The sequence below is a fragment of the Rana temporaria genome, chromosome 7 (assembly GCF_905171775.1).
Source record: "Rana temporaria chromosome 7, aRanTem1.1, whole genome shotgun sequence".
Lineage (NCBI taxonomy): Eukaryota > Metazoa > Chordata > Amphibia > Anura > Ranidae > Rana > Rana temporaria.
The window spans coordinates 110,032,279-110,054,640 of NC_053495.1; the positions used below are offsets into that span (position 1 = coordinate 110,032,279).

At 45.5% G+C, this 22,362-nt stretch overlaps 1 protein-coding gene and 1 long non-coding RNA gene across 9 annotated transcripts in view; both read left to right on the forward strand.

Annotated features, from left to right (window-relative positions):
• LOC120946232 (complement factor H-like) overlaps nucleotides 1–22,362 on the forward strand; it is a 3,139,400-nt gene that overhangs the window by 1,002,801 nt on the left and 2,114,237 nt on the right. The gene's annotated exons all lie outside the window — the stretch shown is intronic.
• The window catches only part of LOC120946234, a 144,026-nt gene continuing 137,685 nt past the window's right edge, over nucleotides 16,022–22,362 (forward strand). The window contains exon 1 of the long non-coding RNA XR_005750652.1: nucleotides 16,022–16,094. This is a non-coding gene — a long non-coding RNA (uncharacterized LOC120946234). The remainder of the gene's footprint in view (nucleotides 16,095–22,362) is intronic.

Here is a 22,362-nt window from a genome sequence, read left to right on the forward strand (position 1 = left end):
GCAGTGCAGACAGTGATTGGGGGCAAGCCGGGGGCAAGCTGGGGGGCATATGGCTGCAGAGACAGTGAGTGGACCTGTCAGGCTGAAGGTCTGATGTCGGGGTGGGCGGGAGTGATATGCGGAGCTCCGCCCCCTTGTCAGACAACCGAGTGCATGGACTGAACAGCCGAGATCTCGGCAGAATACTGGAGTTTAGTGGGCAGCCAGGAAGAACATCAAGGTGCCCAGCAGCTGACAAACGTCTCTCTCCCTCTGCCTTTCTGCTACAAGATACATTAGAAGACGATCCTCAGCTTCCTGGCATTCTCCCTGCATGGCTCAGTGCTGTGATATCAGCTCTCCTCCCTGCATGATCTTCCATCAACCTCCGTAAGTTTGTGACCCTCCTCCTTCTAGATACTTGTCGTCTTGCTCACATTCTCCCTCACTTGTTCCCAGGACAGTCTCAATGCAGTCACCCCTGTACTCTCCTTCTCTGCCCCATAGTGGATTGTTCCTCCAACTCACTGCCCCCAGGCTGTGTATTCCGTTCTGCCCCCCCCCTCCTTTTCTGTCACCTAGATTCAGGTCTTCTATCTTATCGAGTGTAACTCCTCACTCTCTCTTCTAGTCTCATTTCCCCCTCAATTCTTTACCCCTTACGCACTCCATTCCCCTCTACAAATCTCTATCACACTGCCCAGACACCACTAATTAACCCTTTACTGACTGATCTGGTTAATGTGTCATTTTCTATCACCTATAGCTTAGATCTGCCATTATAGGATTCTTAATGGAATCTGAGCGCTAGTCCAATTGCATCCATAATTTCACATTCACACTTGTGCAATCACAGACATCACATGTGATCCGCACCGCATTGCCATGCACATTAAATGCGATGTCTGTGCAACTGTATGGCTGAAATCCCATCACATTTACACCAGAATGGTGCAGGACTATTTTTTTTTGTCCACACTGGAATAGGATCGCATTGGGTGTTGACACCCATGCGATCCTTTTCCTGTACCATTTTATAGTTCACACTGCAACCTGCAAACCAATCAGGGGGTGTCATTAGTTTTCTATTGACACCCGCAGTGGTTCGCAGATGTCAGTGTGAACCATCTGTAATTCAGGTGTGATGCGGGAACCCGCACAGGATTCGCATGGTATCCCACATCACACCACTGTGAACCCATTTCACTACATTTCCTTGTCAAAATATCTTTATTGAACAGCATTAAAGACAAGTGTACATTCGAGTAACAATAATAAAAAAAAAATGGCATTAAACAGAGAGGAATTCCAAATCTTGTCGATGTACAAACAAGTATGTAATTAAATAGATGGAGGTGGCTCTATAATTAGCCCAGCTCACCTCTCATGGTAGAAGTGTTAAACAACATATTAATCAAGAGTAAAGAGGTGTTGAACAGATCAATACTGAAACTGATAACATTCCAGGAATCGCGGCCATGTGCTACTAGCCCTATGATCTTTAGAATGCTTGCCGCTCTAGGAATTCCTGGTTAGCGCATAGCTACAAGTTAACTAAGTTACTTCGTGACTATCCTTATACTTCTAATTTGTTAGATAAAGATGGGTGCTAAGGAAAAAATTGATCTTGGGGGGTTAGAAAAAGAGAAGAAGGGGAAAAAAAAAAAAAAAAAGGGGGGGGGGAGGGAGGGGGGGAGGGGTCTGCAGGATCAGATCGGGAATCTACCAGTATTGCGTTTATCAATGGGTAGGACACCAACTAGATGACTGGGCTACCATGGCATCAGAACTCCTCCATTAAATGTGTTTTGTGTAACATAATCCAACCAGGGCATCCATATGCCTTCAAACCTGGTGATTGTGTCAGCTTCTATAGCAGACATCTTGGCGTATACCATAGCAGTGTTCATTCTGCTAATAGCTTCATTTAAGTTTAAATTTGGAGATTTCCAGGCTTTCGCAATAGTTTGTTTAGCTGTCGTTAGGAGCTGTTTCGTTAAGGTGAAGTGAGCGTGCGGGATATTGTCTGGCTTTAGGTTAAGTAAAGCTGTTTTAGGGTCCATAGGGATTGTTTTATTTGTGAGTACTGTAATTATTTTAAATATTTCTGACCAAAATTTCTGTACTTTTGGGCACAACCACCAGGTATGAAAGTAGGTCCCCCTGTCTGCACAATCTCTAAAACATAATTCGGAGTGGCTACTCGAGAATTTGGCCACCCTAGTAGGGACCAAGTACCACCTGGAAAGTACCTTAAAGTTTGTTTCTGCCGCTAGAATGTTAACTGACATTGTTTTGGTGTTGTTCCATATTTGACCCCATTCCTCCGAACTCAGCTCCACTCCCAAATCTTCTTCCCATTTATGGACATAGGATATTTTACCTGGGCTCGAGTTCGAGAGCAGAAGGTGGTACAATGTAGATATAACTTTTCTAGCGTGCGGGTCGTTATTGCATATGGTTTCGAAAGCAGATAATCGTTTTTTTACTACTGTTGAGCAGGCTGAGGGTTGGAAGAAATTCTTTATCTGCAGATACCGAAAGATTTCCTTGGGGGGTATTCCATGAGTTTTGTTCAAGGCTGGGAAAGGGATCAATGTTGTCGAGTCGAAGAATTTATACTTTTGTGTGCAGTCCCGATCCACCCATTCTTTAAAGGATTTAGGGGAGACCCAGGCTGGGTAGAAAGCCGGGTTTTTGATGAAAGACAGCAGGGGGGTTAAAGGGGACATCAGAAGATGTTTATTTTTAACTTTGTCCCATAGGGATAGTGAGTGTTTCGTGACAGGATTATTTATATGTTTCCGTTGTTTTGGGGTGACCCATAATAAATTCGAAGTTGAAATGGGATCGCATTCTATTGCTTCAATTGACACCCAAATCGGTGCTTCTTGCTTAGCGTGATATTTAGTCAGGATAGCCAATTGCGCTGCCTGATAGTATTTTGCAAAGTTAGGGTAACCAAGCCCCCCGGCTGTCTTTGGGAGGTATAAAATTTGTGGTTTAATCCTTGGTCTAGAGGACCCCCAGACAAAGGAGGAGACTCGCTTTTGGATTATCCGTAGGTAGTGTGCTGGTACTGGTATAGGAAGTACTCTAAAAAGGTACAGGAGTTTGGGTAATAAGGTCATTTTTATAGCTGAGACTCTTCCAAACCAAGAGAGAGGGAGTTGGGTCCAGGATTTTAATAAATTTGTCAATTGCTTCAGGAGGGCTGGATAATTACATGCATAAACATCTGAGTTGTCAGCGGTCAAGTGTATTCCCAGGTACGGGATGCTCTTGACTGGCCATTCGAATGGGAGGCCCACTTTTGCAGCCGACAGTTCCGTATGGGAAAGGGAGATATTGAGTGCTAGGCATTTCCTTGGATTTATTGCCAAACCAGAAATTGACGCAAATTGATGTAGGATTGGGAGTAAGTTGGGCCCCGATACTTGGGGAGATGAGAGAAACAACAAAATATCATCAGCGTAAAGGCATAACTTGTGCTTTACTCCACCTAACTCAACGCCAAGCACTTTGGGGTCAAGTCTTATCTTTTGGGCTAGGGGCTCTATCAGGAGGGCAAATAATAACGGGGATAGTGGGCAACCCTGCCTGGTCCCCCTTTGGATATCAAACGTTTCTGACTTGTAACCTGCATATTTCACATATGCTTTCGGGTTTTGGTAAAGTTGCAGGACCCAGTTTATAAAGTTGGGGCTGAAGCCCCATTTTAATAGCGCAAATTCCATATATGACCATGAGACTGAATCAAACGCCTGTCTGATATCCAAAGAGAGAAAGCAGGCAGGGATTTTCCTCTTTTTAGCGATACATGCCAATAGGCTTGCTCTCCTTATGTTATCTCCTGCTTGCCTGTTGGGCATAAAGCCCACTTGGTCCCGGTGTATCAAAGATCCTATTGTTTTGTTTAGTCTATTGGCCAATATTTTACCGAGTAACTTTACGTCAGTGTTTAGCATGGATATCGGACAATAGTTGTCACACACATAGAGTTGAGTCGGAATGCGGTTTGGGTATCATGCAAATAGTGGCTGTGAGGGACTCCTGCCTAAAGGATTTCTGGCTTAATAAATCGTTGAAGGCTTCCACCATCATGGGGGAGAGTAGGTCACCGAACGTTCTGTAGTATCACGCGGTGAATCCATCTGGGCCCGGTCGTTTATTTAATTTTAGCTCTTTAATGGCGCTCAGGACATCTTCTTGCGTGATTGGTGCATCCAACAACATTCTGTGAGATTCATTTAATTGAGGCAATTGCAAATTGGTAAAGAAGGTGTGAAGGATATGTCAGTGTAATTCTCCCTGCTTGGTTAAATTGTGGGTTAGAGGTAAAATGGATTCATGTGTTACAAGCTATTGACATGTTAATGACCCGTCTGCAGCTAGCTCCTTATTTCAAAGGGATGTTAATCCTGTTTACTGTGATTAGAGGTGACTCATGTTATGTATTCTGATTGCTTCATTATGCGGTGCCAGGCTGCCCAGCTAATGTGTTCTGTACACCTTGTAATTAACTTCCCTGATGTCATTATTTAAAGAAAATGTGTCTCAGGTCGGCTCTGAATTGTCTGGCTATATTCTGTATGAGAAACTCCAGAGTGTGTGAAAAGGGGGTGGAGCTCCCATTGTTCCTTGATTAAGGATTTAGCTTGTAAAACTGTATTTATAACCAGCAGCAAGCTGCCAATAAATCAGTCTTGGTTCCAGCATTCAGTCTTGACTCATGTGTGGATGATCCTGTGATGTTCTTGTATGGAGAGGAGGGAATGCTTGACGGGGATATCATACCGATACCGTCACAATTGGTTGGCAGCAGAGGGATTTTCCCTTCTACTCTCCCTTACACCAGGATTCCAAGCAGACACTGGGAACAGTGCATGGAAGGCTGCTACACCCTGCTTAAAAGAAATACACTGAAAGAACTACTGGAAGTCGTGGAAGGATTGCTAGCAACAAAACCAAGCGGATCATCATAGCAGAATCAATGGAGATAGACCAGGAGGACGGGATTGCAGCAACGCCAGCAGTACAAGAGATGGAGACACCAGTGATTCAGGAAGAGGAATCACCAGCCAACAAGCTAATGAGAGAGAAGCTAGCGTGGTTCGGCCCGAACCCAACGCCGGATGTGGTGCTGAAAGTGATGGACCTGTTAGTAAACGCAGAACTACAGTTAAAACTGGCAGCAGTCCGACAAGCAGCCGCACATTCTCCAAACAGTGAGTACAGCACAGCAGACGCAAGGAAGATTCCGGTTAGCGCTTTTAAAGCTTTTGATGAAAAGGACTGTGAGATTGATAACTACCTGGCAGATTTTGAGCGACAATGTAACCTGCACCGAATAGCTAGAGGAGAGTGGGTTTCAATATTGTCAGGCAAACTGTCAGGCAAAGCTTCTGATGCTTTCCGGACCGTGCCAGATCAGGATATCCATAGCTACGCCCGGGTTAAAGAAGTGTTCCTGGCTCGTTATGCAGTAACCCCAGAGTCCCACCGACAGAAGTTCAGGGACTCACGCAAAACCACGAAAGACTCTTACGCGGAATGGGCATGCCAGTTATCTCTGTCGGCCTCTAACTGGGTTAACAGCAGCCAGGACACCACCGCAGAGGACATTTTGCAACTAATGCTCCTGGAGCAATTTTACAATCACATCCAGACGGATGTCAAAGATTGGGTGAGAGATCGCAGGCCCATGACTCTACCAGAGGCCGCGAAGTTGGCGGATGAATATGCAGATACTCGCAAGACAAACCAGGTCACACCACGGGTACAACCTCCACGACCAACGGCGCCCTCACACCCACCAGCCGCTAGATACCATCCGCCTAACAGACCGATGACATCGAGCCCTCGCTATCCACGCCAGGAGGACAACGAACAACGCTGCTTCCGGTGCAAACAGTTGGGTCACTTCAAGCAGAATTGCCCCCTGAATGACAACACCAGATCAAATTGGTCTCAACCTGGGTACCGCCCACCAGCAGCAGCCCATTGTTTAGACTCGGCTTGGGATCCCCAGGAGCTGGGTCAGGAAGAACCATTGGGCAACCCTTACGAAGCCCTCATGGTACAATCTGTTATTACGGACAACAGGGAACACCATTGTCAGCTGGTCATGGGCGACAGCCATGAGCCGGAGGGGCCCTGGAGGGAGCTGGGCATAAAGAGGCACCGCCAGCTACCCTCCAAAAAGAAGAGGTCCTGGAAGTCGTATAACCAGCGGACCTGGGAGGAGAAGAAGCGACTGGAGGAGATGGAATCGCAGCGGGTGCCCCTGATGCGGGCCGAGATGTTCGCCAAGGGCCCACCGGTGGCCCCTTACACCACCACCCAGTTCCTGATGATGAAGGACCATGTGGAGAGCCTGCAGGACATCATGAGCAAGCAGGATCTGATCCGTGAGTACATAGAGCTGGAGGAGTGCATAAGCCGGAGGTCACAGCAGGCCGACCCCCCCAGGCTCCATGAACTGGAGATGGAGCTGGAGAAGCTCCAAGAGGAGAACCGGCGGCTGCGGAGGGAGCAGGGGGTGGCTGACCCTATGGGGCTCTGATTCCCCCCCCCCCCGGACTCTGAGCACCAGTGCTACAGCATTTCAACAAATATAACTTTTCCTTTTTATGAATCTCCTGTGATTGTCACTTCAGAGCCATAACCTGCCCCTCCCATAGCGGGACACCTAGACGGCGGCGCACAGACCCATTCGCCGTCTTCACACTGACTTCTGGTGACTCTGCAGATAGCACAAAGACTTGGGGACTGACCGGCGTGTGATCTGACGACCCGGTGGCATACCTGAGTCGGAAGCAGTTACCAATGGAGGTCAGTCACGCCAAATGGAGTTAACCTTGGACTAAAAGCTCTGAACCCGTCAACCCTACTGGACCAGGGAAGGTCCAACCGGGTTTGCCGTAGCAGGGAGAAAAAGGGGGGCCATTGTGAAGGATATGTCAGTGTAATTCTCCCTGCTTGGTTAAATTGTGGGTTAGAGGTAAAATGGATTCATGTGTTACAAGCTATTGACATGTTAATGACCTGTCTGCAGCTAGCTCCTTATTTCAAAGGGATGTTAATCCTGTTTACTGTGATTAGAGGTGACTCATGTTATGTATTCTGATTGCTTCATTATGTGGTGCCAGGCTGCCCAGCTAATGTGTTCTGTACACCTTGTAATTAACTTCCCTGATGTCATTATTTAAAGAAAATGTGTCTCAGGTCGGCTCTGAATTGTCTGGCTATATTCTGTATGAGAAACTCCAGAGTGTGTGAAAAGGGGGTGGAGCTCCCATTGTTCCTTGATTAAGGATTTCGCTTGTAAAACTGTATTTATAACCAGCAGCAAGCTGCCAATAAATCAGTCTTGGTTCCAGCATTCAGTCTTGACTCATGTGTGGATGATCCTGTGATGTTCTTGTATGGAGAGGAGGGAATGCTTGACGGGGATATCATACCGATACCGTCACAGAAGGCATCCGCATCCTGTTCACTAAAAGTGTTTGATTCTGTGTATAATTTTTTAAGATGTGCGCTAAATTTTTGCACAATTTTGACTGGGTTACTAGAGAAGTTGCCATTAGTTGTTTTAAGGTGTATCGGTTTATAGTTTTTATTAATGGAATTGAGCGATCTCGCAAGAAGAGTGCCTGATTTATTGGCTTTATTGTAGAAAGAATGTTTGTTTCTGAGTATCATCTTGTCAGCCGAGTCCGTGAGAAATAGGTCAAATTCCGTTCGTGCCTTGTCCAGTCGGGCTTTTGTCGCGGGTGAGTGATTATGTTGGAAGGCCGCGAAGGCCGAATCATGTTCTTTCTCTAATTTATAGAATAATTGTTTCCGCTCCCTTTTAAGGATCCCCAATTGCCTCTGTATTTTCCCCCGTAACACTGGCTTGTGTGCCTCCCAGAGCGTAAGCGGGGAGACGTCTGGGGTTGTGTTAAGTGTTATATATTCGTCTAAATCTTGTTCTATTATTGTCCTGTAGGAGGGGTGTTTAAGGATAATGTCAGGTAAATACCATGTCGGGTCTTGTTTTTTGGGGATCATAGAGAATAGGATGGTGAGAACTGCATTTTGGTCGGACCACGGAATAGGGATGATGCTTGTGTCCAGAACTTCCGGCAGCATGCCAATCGTCAGGAATATATGATCTATACGGCTAGACGATTTATGGGGGTTCGAGTAATAGGTATAACTACGTTTAGTGGGATTTGTTTCCCTCCATGAATCCGCTAAATTATATTTTGCCAGTAGGCTGGAAAGGTTCCATTTATTCTGATGTGTTGGTGAAAAGGGCGTTTTGTCAAGAAAAGGGAGGAGAACTTGATTAGAGTCTCCACAAATGAGGAGGGACCCAAATTTATGCGCGTTTACTATGTAGCATCCTCCTGAGCCCTGCGCTCTGTATGTAGCATCCTCCTGAGCCCTGCACTCTGTACGTAGCATCCTCCTGAGTTCTGCACTCTGTACGTAGCATCCTCCTGAGCCCTGCACTCTGTACGTAGCATCCTCTTGAGTTCTGCACTCTGTATGTAGCATCCTCCTGAGCCCTGCACTCTGTATGCAGCATCCTCCTGAGCTCTGCACTCTGTACTCAGCATCCTCCTGAGCTCTGCACTCTGTACGTAGCATCCTCCTGAGCTCTGCACTCTGTACGTAGCATCCTCCTGAGCCCTGCACTCTGTACGCAGCATCCTCCTGAGCCCTGCACTCTGTACGTAGCATCCTCCTGAGTTCTGCACTCTGTACGTAGCATCCTCCTGAGCCCTGCACTCTGTACGTAGCATCCTCCTGCATGTAGCACCAGCATACAGGAGGCACACTGACCGCCAATATGCTGGTCCAGTGGTTACCTTTTATTTATCTCATGGAAGAAATGTGAGAAATAACGTGTGTGTATATATATATATATATATATATATATATATATAAATATATATATATATATATATATATATATATATATATAAAATCATAAATCATTCCATAAACACATAGCACATACGCTGCATATATCAATTGAGGAATATATGCTTATAAAATAGTTTACCATTTGCCGATAAAAAAAAAAATATATATATATATGTCCCCGGTTTTCATTTTAAAAATCTGGTCACCTTAGCTTACGCAGCATTTTTTTCCAGCACAAGCTAAAGAAAACGCCACAGAAAACAGCTGAGCTTTTGCTTCAGCTGAACCTTTGTGCAAATTCTTGATGAACCTCCAATTGGTTTGCTTTGTTTCTATTAAGATCACTTTGCAGTAAGGCAAGGAAGCTTGAAAACCTCTGTAGTGTATGCATGTTTGCATTACTAAACATAAAGGCTGCACATTCAACTGCAGGAAAAAAATTCACTGCATACAAAGTGTTGCAAAATATGCGTACACTATATACAAGCTATCTATCTTTTCCAGCAAATTAGCATGGATAATTTATGCAAGAGGGATATACTAAAAATGACTTAACTTGGGTTGTAGACTAAGGCCGGGTTCACACTGGTACGACAAGTGCTCCGACATTGGGAGCTCATGTTGCATGACATGTGAAAATCAATGTTTCCCTATGAGAGCCATCTTAACTGGTCCAACACAAGTTGGTCGACTTTGAAAATTCTCCCTGCACTACTTTGGTCTGACTTTGATCTTACTTCAGCCCATTGAATATCACTGAAGTCGGATCAAAGTCAGATCGCTGTCTTGACTGATCTGACTTTGGCATGCAACTTGTGCTCTGATGATCTTGAAGGGTAACTCCATCCCAATTTTTTTTTTAAAACTGGCATGGGTTCCCCCTCCAAGAGCATACCAGGCCCTTCGGTCTGGTATGGATTTTAAGAGGAACCTCCACTCAGAAAAAACGGCATGGGGGTCCCCACAAAATCCATACCAGATCCATACCAGCCTGGCAGGTCAGGTAAGGGGGTAAAGATGAGCCACCACCCCCCTCCAGGACCGTACCAAGCCGCATGCCCTCAATGTGGGGGGGTGCTTTGGGGCAGGGGGGCACCAAAGAACCTTGTCCCCATGTTGATGAGGACAAGGGCCTCTTCCCCACAACCATGGCTATTGGTTGTCGGGTTCTGCGGTCAGGGGGCTTACAAGGGGGCCCCCGGGTTCGTCCCCCCACCCTGTGTGAATGAGTATGGGGTACATTGTACCCCTACCCATTCACCTAAAAAAAGTGTCAAAAATAAAACGCATTACACATGTTTTTAAAGTAATTTATTAAGGTAGCTTCGTTGTCTCTTCCAAACTGTTCTCCAGTCTCCGGCTTTTCTGTGTCCTCCGCTGACATCTTCTGCCTCTGTCGATTCTTCTCCCCTCTATAGTTCTTTTCCCTCTGTCCGCTGTCTTCTGCCGGGTCTCCTCCGCTATCTTCTCGCTCTTTTGCCTGGTCTTTTCCGCTGTCTTCTCCCTCTGTTCTTCTTCCGATGTTGACTCGGCGCTCTCTCTCCCGCTCTAATGCTGGGTGCACGGTGGGCAACAACTTATATTGGCATGGGGCAGGTCACCCTTATGACGTCACCACCCAGTGCATGATGTGGCGGGGATGTCATAAGGGGGGTCACCGGGTGGGGTCATGACAATATAAGTCGTTGCACACCGCACACCCAGCATTAGAGCAGGAGAGATCGTTGAGTCAACAAGAGAACAGAGGGAGAAGACCAGGAAAAGAGTGAGAAGATAGAGGAGAAGACCCGGACAGTGGACAGAGGGAGAAGAACTGGAGAGGGCCAGAAGACATGAATGGAGAAGACCCATCGGTGGAGGATGCAGCCAGAGATGGGAGAAGAAATCGGAAGAAACGACAGAGCTGCCTTAATAAATTACTCTTTTTTTTTTTAAGGTGAATGGGTAGGGGTACGATGTACTTGATACTCATTCACATAGGGTGGGGGGCCCCCTATGGTAAAGGGGCTTCCAGATTCTGATAAGCCCCCTGCCAGCAGACCCCGACAACCAACGGCCAGGGTTGTCGGTAAGAGGACCTTGTCCTCATCAACATGGGGACAAGGTGCTTTGGGGCCCTCCTGCCCCAAAGCACCCCCCATGTTGAGGGCATGTAGCCTGGTACGGTTCACCCCTTTTCCTGACCTGCCGGGCTGTGTGCTCAGATAAAGGTCTGGTATGGATTTTGTGGGGTACCCGCACGCAGTTTTTTCGGCGGTGGGGGTTCCCCTTAAAATTCATACCAGACCGAAGGGCTTGGTATGCTCTTGGATGGGGAACCCATGCAGTTTTTTTTTTTAAACATTTTGCGGGGAGTTCCCCCCAAAGATTCATATCGGACACAGTGCCTAGTATTGTCAGGATAAAAGTCGGATCCCTGTTCTTTGAAGTCGGACGCATGTTAGACTTCAAGTCGCAGGGTGAAGTCGGATCCAAAGTAGTATGACTGTCGTGCAGTACCAGTTTGAACACGGCCTAAGGCTGGGTTCACACTAGCTGTGACCGCGGCTCACAGCAGGGGGTCCTGGGTGTCCCTGTTCACCATTTCAGTTGCAAATCAGGTAAGAATTTTTGCCTGAATTCATACAATTTTTTAATTATTATTATTATTATTATTATTATTATTATTATTAAAAATAAGTTTTTATTAGTATTTAACAAATCCATTAAAATCCACATCATGTCACATATCAAAACAATGGAAACATCCTTATCAGCATTATATATCTCCCCCTCCCCAAAGAAAAAAATAATAATAATTATAGTCCCCTCACCCCCCATTCTCCTCCCCCCTCCACTGCACCATGTTCATTGTGCCTTATCCCCCTACTTCTAGACCCCCTTGAATTCAACATAAAAAAGAGACTTCTTATGAGCCATATCAACACCACTCTGTAGAAAATGAAAACCAAGAAAGAAAAAAAAAACACCCACACCAAAGAAAAAAAAACTGTGTATGAGGCTTCTATGAGCCATATTACCCTCTTATCTACCTAAAGTGAGTATGTACCTCCCATTCCCTGAACCATATATATTGCAGATACCCCCCCCTCCCCTATGCCCCCCTCCCCCTGTATACCCTATTCCCTCCCTCAAATTCCATTTTTCAAAAACCAAGTGTATCCTCCCATGCCTAAATACATATATTATGTAGAGGTAGGAGGGACAGCGAGGTGCGAAGGGAGTGATCAACAGAAAAAAAAAGAAAAACCCCTCCCAGGGGCATTTTACCTGATAACCTTGCAGCTCTATGTAATATTTACTCTACTCAATCTCTACAGAGCAGTGTTCCCATTCTGCCCATGTTTCCCTGAACTTATCCTTTTAACAGCATGTACCCATCTTTCAGCTTCCATTATTAAATTAACCTCTCACTTCCAGTCAAGTAAGGTTGAGCATTTAGTCTGTTTCCATAGCCTGGGTATTAAAAGTTTGGCTGCATTCAATAGATGCAGAGTAATGCTTTTCCTATAAGATCTAATAGACATCGGTATCCCATGAAATAGAAAGTTTAGAGGCGTTGGTTCCATTGGTCCGGGGGATAATCTTTCAACCCATGAGGCAATCCCCTCCCAAAACACTCTAATCTTGGGGCATAGCCACCACAAATGGAGGAAAGTGCCCCTTTGCTCACATACCCTCCAGCATCTGGCATCCGCAGTCCGGTACATCTGTGCCAATCTCACTGGATACCACCTGGTGAAAAATTGGTATGACATTTCTTGGACCTATAGATGTATAGTGTGCGGAGTCAATACATTTTTTTTTAATTTGTGTTGAGGTAAAGCCCTGCTTTAGTTTTCCTTCCCATTCTCTAATAAAGTAGGGAACTGTATTGTTTTGTGTCCCAAGAACCAATCTATACATTTGAGGCAACAGGTGTCTGGCGCTTGATACATGCACACACTTGGATTCAAATATTGTAAGCAAGTTTAAAGGCCTTATTAGAGCTTCCACTTATTAAAAAAAACACACCAGTTGGTGATACCTCCACTCCGTCATGGGCACTATTCCCAGCCTCGATACCAGTTCTGGTAGGGGAGTTAACGTTCCATATGGGGCAAAATTACTGCATGTCGTATCCCCGTCTCTCCCCTAAGCCCCCATAAATCCTACCTCCTCTCCTGGTGGAAACCATGGGTACCCCTCCAGTGGGGTCAAGGGGAATATCCAAGGGGCGTATTCACCTAGTTGACTTAATTTATTCCATACCATTAGAGTGTTCTGGGTTAAGGGTGAAGTTCATTTTAAGAGACGCCGATCTGCCCTCGGAATCCAAGGGGTTCCCGTTAACTTCCTTCCTGCCATTGTCTGTTCCAAAGAGACACATATTTTGTTTGAGGGGTCATGGCACCAGTTCATACGTACTAAGGCCATTGCCCTATAATATAATGCTATGTCTGGTAGTCCCATTCCTCCCTCTGACTTCCCTCTACGTAGAATATCATGGGCCAATCTGGGACGTTTATCATTACATACAAACGATATGAAGTCCTTTCCGTCAATTAAAAAAAAAAAACTCTGTGGGAGTGAAATTGGCACTGTGTGTAGAATATAAATTATTTTAGGTAGTATACTCATCTTTATGGCACTCACCCTTCCAAACCATGTTAGGAACTGACCCTTTCATTTCTGCAGGTCCCCCATTACCCCCGTCATTAAGGCGCCATAGTTCATATTGTACAAAAGTTTTGGGTCTGGCGTAATATGCAGGAGACCAGGGATTTTTTATTCCATCTAAAGGGATAGGAGTTTTGCAAAATAGTCGCCATAGCTGGAGAGACATGACAGGGCAGAAGTACAGACTTCTTGAAATTGATCTTAAAATTGGATAATGCTCCAAATTTAGATACTTTTACCATCAAAGCTGGTAGTGAGGTCTGTGGGGAAGACAGATAAAATAATAGATCATCAGTGTAAGCCGAGACCTTATGTTCAACAGGTCCAATACATGTCCCCAGAATTTCAGATTGGATTGTTTGCCCATCCAAAAAAAAAACATTGGCCGCCACTGCTTGAATTCAATGCCACCACTGTCCTCCTTTATCAACATTCCTCAACACCATCTCTTTTTTATTACTTAGGGAATCAAAGTTCATTCGTTCTACCTTGATGATGTTGCTGCCATTAAATATAAGGCTATTTCTCAACCTCTATTCTACTGTTTCCTGAAAAGCATCAATAACTGGGCTCCTTGATTGTACTGGACAGAAATATCTATCACCTATATTTTGATCTGTGAACTCTATCATTATAAAAATACTGCACGCTAGTCTGCCATAGAGTTCAGTTTATCTTCGTTTTAGAACATAAACCTCCATGCACACTAGCTTATTTTTAAGCTCCCAGCAGCTACTTATGAGCATGTTTCTGCCCCTAGAAGAAAATAGTGTTATCCTGGAGCAACTGCACTTGCAGAGTGTAACTGCACTTTGCAAAATGCACAGTCTATTTGCCTTTAGTAAATCAACCCCAAACAGTCCAATGCAGCCAAGTTGTTAGCACTTTATCACCATTATCTGACAACTGCAATCCCAAAGCATTTTGCATGACCTCCCTAAGAATCACTATATATTTGTCCAAAGAATAACCTCCAGTGATAATCTGCATTAGACAAATGCAAGATTGCGAACGAACCATTTCTGAGTCATAATTATAATAAGGAAAACTACAAAGTCAATTCAAACCGTAGAGCAGGAACATTTATGATAACTGTATTCAGAGAGTAAAAATAATTAAATGTTAGATTATTTCAACTTTTGATAGCCATGTCAAGTACAATGAAGGCAGGGACATGCTTGGGCTGGTAACATTAAGGCAGTGGTGGGGGGACCTGAAAATGTATTGCAAAATCTGTCATTATTACTATTATTACTATTTCTGGACTGAACAAAAGCCTGTTTTCACAAAGTGTGTGTGTCTCTCTCTCTCTCTCTCTCTCTCTCTCTCTCTCTCTCTCTCTCTCTCTGGGGACAGTACTTTTATTACAGTCAGTTTTCTGCATTATCTCAGTGCTTTGCAGGGTGGGGTGCCATGAGGGGCAATAGTCAGGAGGATCCAACATGCCTGGAAGCATTGGATTTCTATTAACCTCGCTTATTAGTTAAAAAATAAAGTAGGTAATTAGTAGAAATAATAAGTAAAAAGATAACCTGCCTTTAAAAAAAAAAAGATGTTCTCCTTTAATTAAAGGAATTAGCAATGTTTTAACAATTTCCAAAACACTAATATTAGAGTTTTTCATCCAAAAAAATGTTTTAGGCCCAACAGTTGTCAATCGCCTTTAAAACAAAACTTGCTAAAACTCATACTTATGAGCAGAGATGGGCTCGGGCGTGTTCGAATTCCCACATGCCCAATCTTGCCAAGAAGCCAACACTGTACACGGCTAATCACATACAGTGAAACATTTCCCAATCTGTGCAGCTGAGAACCGGGAAATGTCTCACTGCCTGTGATTAGCGCTATGCAGTGTCGGCTTCCTGGCGGGATTGGGCACGTGGGATTTCGAACACGCCTGAGCCCATCTCTACTTATGAGGAAAAAGTGACACTCATTGAGTAACATAGAACAGGTTACACTTCAAACAGGGTTATTTTCTGACAGGCAAAGCTCTGACCTATTCGGGTAGTGCTGAAACTTGCCTCATGTGCATTCCTATTGGTCAGTGAGACTAGTTTCCATCATAGTAATGGAGGGACCTGGTGAACTCTGAAACCTAGGACTTTGCCTATCAGTTCTGTCAAGTGTTCAGGTGAAGAAGGGGTACGAAAAGGTTCTACAGATATGTTCAGCTGCCTCTTAACCTCACCCTTGTTAGGTTAGTCTCTCTCCTGTACAATATGCAAGGTTTGTCAGCTTTAAAGCTTAAAGTCCCCCAATGCTTGTTTTAGTGGCTGTTCAAAGGCTTTACACAAATATTATTATTATTTTATAGTATAATTTTCTTGTATGATATTAAACTTTTTTTTTTTTTTTAGACATTGTTTGTTACATAGAGACTGTGAGAAATGGTATAGTCCTAAACACCAAGGAAACATATAAAGATGGAGAAACTGTTACACTCACATGCAATGAAGGATACCAAATTGAGCACAAACCTGAGGAACCCAGGACATGCACAGCACATGGATGGAGCCCACCTCTGAATTGTATTAGTAAGTATTTCTTAGTTTGTATTCATTTTTTAAGCAGGTATTTCTTTATTGGGTATAGCATGAAAAAAATACATAGTACAAGTATATCACATGTCAGTGAATGGGTTAATATGAGAATAAGGTTAAGAAACAGTGCAAGGAACTTAATAAAACAAGAATCTGGAGCAGCTATGTAATTTTACCAATGAGGTATAGACAGAATAAAGAGAGCCATATCATTAGTCATAGTCATATAAACCAGCTAATACATATAACTATAGAAGTCTCCGAATCTAGGTGAGCATGACAGGCAATATTGTTAAGACAATTGTGGGACTTCACCAGAAGTTTGTCGGGAAACCAGGTTTGTCACCAAGACACCTACACACCCCTAATGGGAACAAACTGTGTGTTGGTGGGGGTGCTCCTGACCAGGCCTCTGCCTGCTGTCTCACCGGTTTTCATGTTGGGGCAATTGAGACTCCTAGGGCCAAATCCTCAAAAGGGATACGCAGGCGGAACTGCTGTTCAGCCTGCGTATCCCTGTGCCTATCTTTGGAACTGATCCTCAGAAGCAGTTTTCCAAAGATAGGCAGAAGATCCGACATCTGTAAGAGACTTACACTGTCGGATCTTAGGATGCAGTACCGCATATGCCGCTTTGCGTATGCAAATGAGGACTTACAGAGATCCACAAAGCTTTTCAGCTTTGTGTTTTCTGCGTAAGTTTACATTTGCATACGTAAAATTAGTTCTGCTTTTACAAAGTGTAAACTAGTAACACCTTGTAAAAACAGATCTTTTTTTCGATCGCCGCGTTTTTTTTAAAATTTTGAATTTTTGTTCCTGGCGCGTAACTTTTTTTTTACCCGACGCAACTTTATTGTCCCGTCGCAATCCACAATGCCCGACGTAACGTAATTTCGCGCGCTGCCCGTCAGGAAAATTACGTCACGAGCATGCGCAGTACGGCCGGCGCGGGAGCGCGCCTCATTTAAATTGTCATCGCCCCCTGCAGAAGAGGACCGCCTTGCGCCGGAGACATTTAAGTTACACGGCCTGACATTTCTAGGTAAGTGCTTTGTGGATCGGGCAGAAATTTTAAGTCAGTGTAACTTAAATGGGAAAAGTTAAGTTAGGCAGGAAATTTGAGGATTTGGCCCCTAGTGTCTTAAATACTGCAAATAAATTTAAATTCAACCCTCGGGGATATGGTACAATGGCTATGCTCGTTTGCTAGTCGAGGTTTGGAGTTTAAGTGAGTTCTAAGCAGGGATGAGCTTCGTGTTCGACTCGAACATCGTATGTTCGAACATTTGTCGAAATACGAATGTTACGGCCGTTTGCGCCAAATTCGAGTGGCGTGTCACAGCCTATAATTCACTGCGGCATCGCAGTGCATTGCTGGCTGATTACTGGCCAAGCATGCACTATGACCCGCATGCTTGGCCAATCACAGCACGCAAAAAAACGGGGTGGCTTTGGCCAATTATGGCTCAGGGGGTTTAGTACACGCCCCACACTATATAAGGCCGCCTGGAAGTCGGCCTTGTGTATTGTGTTGCGGTGGTTAAGACACAGAGAGAGAGAGTGTCATATTTTTTGAGTTAGATAGAGCAGGCAGGCAGGCTAGTCAGTTAGAGTTACAGTGTGTAAAGGATATATATGCATCCCAGGTGTTGTATATATATTTATACACTGTATTGAGTTTAGCTAGATCCGCTCTTCCTAATATACTGACAGGCAGGCAGGTGATTGTGCTAGCTGCAGTATTCTCACTTGCTGTACTGTGTCCTCTGCACAGTGTGCACCTAAAGCTATGTGAATACAATTGCTGTTGTTCTCATATTAATACCACAGGCAGTGGCTGATCAGCAAGTATTCTCACTTGGTGTACTGTGTCCTCTACAGAGTGTGCACCTAAAGCTATGTGAATACAATAGCTGTTGTTCTCATATTAATACCACAGGCAGCGGCTGATCAGCAAGTATTCTCACTTGGTGTACTTTGTCCTCTGCAGAGTGTGCACCTAAAGCTATGTGAATACACTGTGCAGAGGACACAGTACACCAAGTGATCCCTGCCTGTGGTATTAATATGAGAATACCAGCAAATGTATTCACGTAGCTTTAGATGCACACTGTGCAGAGGACACAGTTCACCAAGTGAGAATACTTGCTGATCAGCCTCTGCCTGTGGTATTAATATGAGAACAACAGCTATTGTATTCACATAGCTTTAGGTGCACACTCTGCAGAGGACACAGTACACCAAGTGAGAATACTTGCAGATCCCTGCCTGTGGTATTATTATGAGCAGATCCCTGCCTGTGGTATTAAAATGAGAACACCAGCAAATCTATTGACTTAGCTTTAGATGCACACTGTGCAGAGGACACAGTAATACCACAGGCAGGGATCTGCTCATATTAATACCACAGGCAGGGATCAGCAAGTATTCTCACAACAAGGAGAGGCAGAGTCACAAGCCGATAAAAGAGGGCAAGCAGGCTCTGCGTCTAGAGGCAACAGTGCAGCTGGTCGTGGACACGGTGCATCCTCATCAGCACGTGGCCGTGGGACACGCTCGTCCTTTTTTTCGGCAGCTGGCCGTGTTGAGCCGCAACATGCCGAACACTTAGTAGAGTGGATGAACAATCCGTCCTCATCCTTCTCATCCTCTCTCACCCAGGCTCAGGGTACTTTGTCTGGCAAAGCAGCTGCCAACGCGGCCTCTTCCCTCTGCTCAATAGCATCAGTCACTCCTTCCCTAGCCCCACCATGTCCTCCTGAGGAGTCCTGTTTGACCACAGTGTTGGGTACATGCTGCAGGAGCATATGCAGCATTTTGAAGCTTCCGATGATGGTACACAGCTAGAGGAAGGTAGTAACATGAGCCCAGAGAGAGGGGGTGCTCAAGAAAGACAGCAATCTGGCAGTCATGTTCCCCCAGCTGCAGCATACTGACAGGTTTTCTACAGTGATGAGGAGGGAGGGGATGATGAGGTCATTGACTCCACGTGGATGCCTGATAGGAGAGGGGAGGAGGAGGCACATCTCCAACGAGGATGCCCTCCAGGGGCCAGATTAAGGGAAGCACACCAACTGCATCACAACACAGAGCTCCACATGTGCAGGGCGATGCTGTCTCTCAGCGTTATTCAAAAAAGGTTTTGGTGTGGACCTTTTTTGAGACGAGTGCATCAGATCAGCTATTTGCAACAAATGTCGCAAGCGTATCTTGCGTGGCCAAAACATCACCTGCTTGGGCACTAGTGATGTCGCAAACCTAAAATTTTCGGTTCGCGACCGGAGAACTTCCGCATATGTTTGCGAACGTGCGAACCGGGAGAACCGCCATAGACTTCAATGGGCAGGTGAATTTTAAAACCCACAGGGACTCTTTCTGGCCACAATAGTGATGGAAAAGTTGTTTCAAGGGAACTAACACCTGGACTGTGGCACTAGGGGGATCCATGGCAAAACTCCCATGGAAAATTACGTAGTTGTCGCAGAGTCCGTTTTTAATCCATAAAGGGCATAAATCACCTAACATTCATAAATTGTTTGGAATAACGTGCTTTAAAACATCAGTTATGATGTTGTATCGATCAGGTAGTGTAAGGGTTAGGGTTAGGGTTAGGGTTACAGATAGGGTTAGGGTTACAGACAGGGTTAGGGTTACAGATAGGGTTAGGGTTACAGACAGGGTTAGGGTAACAGATAGGGTTAGGGTTACAGACAGGGTTAGGGTTAGGGTTACAGATAGGGTTAGGGTTACAGACAGGGTTAGGGTTACAGACAGGGTTAGGGTTACAGATAGGGTTAGGGTTACAGACTGTAACCCTAACCCTAACCCTATCTGTCACCCTAACCCTATCTGTAACCCTAACCCTGTCTGTAACAGGGTTAGGGTTCATAGTGACAGACCAAACTCTGACAGACCAAACTCCCCATTTGACGCACCGCAAACAGCCCATTTGCACAACCGCAAACTCCCCATTTACACAAGGTTGGATACCAAGCTAGCCATGTCCCGTTCCTTGTCCTCACTGACATCATTGAATGTCTCTTCCTCCACCCAGCCACGTACAACACCAAGGGTCCCTGAAAGGTGACAACAAGCCCCCTGGGACGCCTGCTGTGGTTGGTCTTCCACCTCCTCAAAGCCACCTTCCTCCTCTGACTCCTCTTCTTCAGACTCCTCTCTCTGCGTTGCCCCTTTACATTACACAGCCCCCTGCACCTCTGGACCCCTTTATATTACACAGCACCTTGCACCTCTGGACCCCTTTACATTACACAGCACCCTGCACCACTGGACCCCTTTATATTACACAACACCTTGCACCTCTGGACCCCTTTACATTAAACAGCACCCTGCACCTCTGGGTTCCTTTTTATTACACAGCACCCTGCACCACTGGACCCCTTTATATTACACAGCACCCTGCACCTCTGTGCCCCTTTACATTACACAGCACCCTGCATCTCTGGACTTCTTTACACTACACAGCCCCCTGCACCACTGGGCCCCTTACATTACACAGCATCCTGCACCTCTGTGCCTCTTTTTATTACACAGCACCCTGCACCACTGGACCCCTTTACATTACACAGCACCCTGCACCTCTGGGTCCCTTTTTATTACACAGCACCCTGCACCACTGGACCCCTTTACATTACACAGCACCCTGCATCTCTGGACCCCTTTACACTACACAACCCCCTGCACCACTGGGCCACTTACATTACATAGCACCTCACAGCTCTGGACTCCTTTACATAGCACCCTGCATCACTGGACCCCTTTACATTACACAGCACCCTGCACCTCTGGACCCCTTTACATTACACAGCCCCCTGCACCACTGGGCCCCTTACATTACACAGCACCCTGCACCTCTGGACCCCTTTACATTACACAGCCCCCTGCACCACTGGACCCCTTACATTACACAGCCCCTTGCACCTCTGGACCCCTTTACATTGAACAGTACCCTGCAACTCTGGACCCCTTTACATTACACAGCACTGCACCTCTGGACCGCTTTATATTACACAGCACCCTGCACCTCTGGGCCCCTTTACATTACACAGCACCCTGCACCACTGGACCCCTTTACACTACACAGCACCTTGCACCACTGGGCCCCTTACATTACACAGCACCCCACAGCTCTGGGCCCCTTTACATTGAACAGTACCCTGCACCCCTTTACATTAAACAGCCCCCCATACCTCTAGACACCTGTATGTTACACAGACACCCCCCTAACAGTTCTGGACCCCCTGCATTTTTTATGTAATCTACTGTGCCACCACATATGAGATGTGGCACTGGCAGGTGGGCACAGTTTACCCTGTGAGGCAAAGACACCCTGGCAGACAAAACACTACTATTTAGTATTGCAGTGAATTTTGGTTTTATATCTTATCAACTGTGCCAACACAATATAGATGAGATGTGGCACTGGCAGGCAGGTGGGCACAGTTTACCCTGTGAGGCAAAGACACCCTGGCAGACAAAAGACTACTATTTAGTATTGCAGTGAATTTTGGTTTTATATCTTATCAACTGTGCCAACACAATATAGATGAGATGTGGCACTGGCAGGTGGGCACAATTTACACTGTGAGCCTGGGCTCCTTACATTACACAGCACCCCACAGCTACATAGCACCCAGCACCACTGGACCCCTTTATATTACACAGCAGCTTGCACCACTGGTCCCCTTTACATTACACAGCAGCTTGCACCACTGGGCCCCTTACATTACACAGCACCCGACAGCTCTGGGCCCCTCTACATAGCACCCAGCACCACTGGATCCCTTTATATTACACAGCAGCTTGCACCACTGGGCCCCTTTATATAACACAGCAGCTTGCACCACTGGGCCCCTTTATATTACACAGCAGCATGCACCACTGGGCCCCTTACATTACACAGCACCCCACAGCTCTGGGGCCCTCTACATAGCACCCAGCACCACTGGACCCCTGTATATATAACACAGCACCCTGCACCTGTAATCTAACTAAACTATACAGTGTATAAATATATGTACAACTCCGGGGATGTATATATATCCTCTACACACTGTAACATTAACTGACTAGCCTGCCTAACTCCAAAAAAATACACTCTCTCTCTGTCTCTCTCTGTAAACCATGCAGCACAGATTACATAGAAAAAAAAAAAAAGAAGACTGATTGATTAGCCCTAACAAGGGCTGTTTGGGGTGCTGTTCTAACAGCAGAGATCAGATGAGTCTTTCAGGACTGG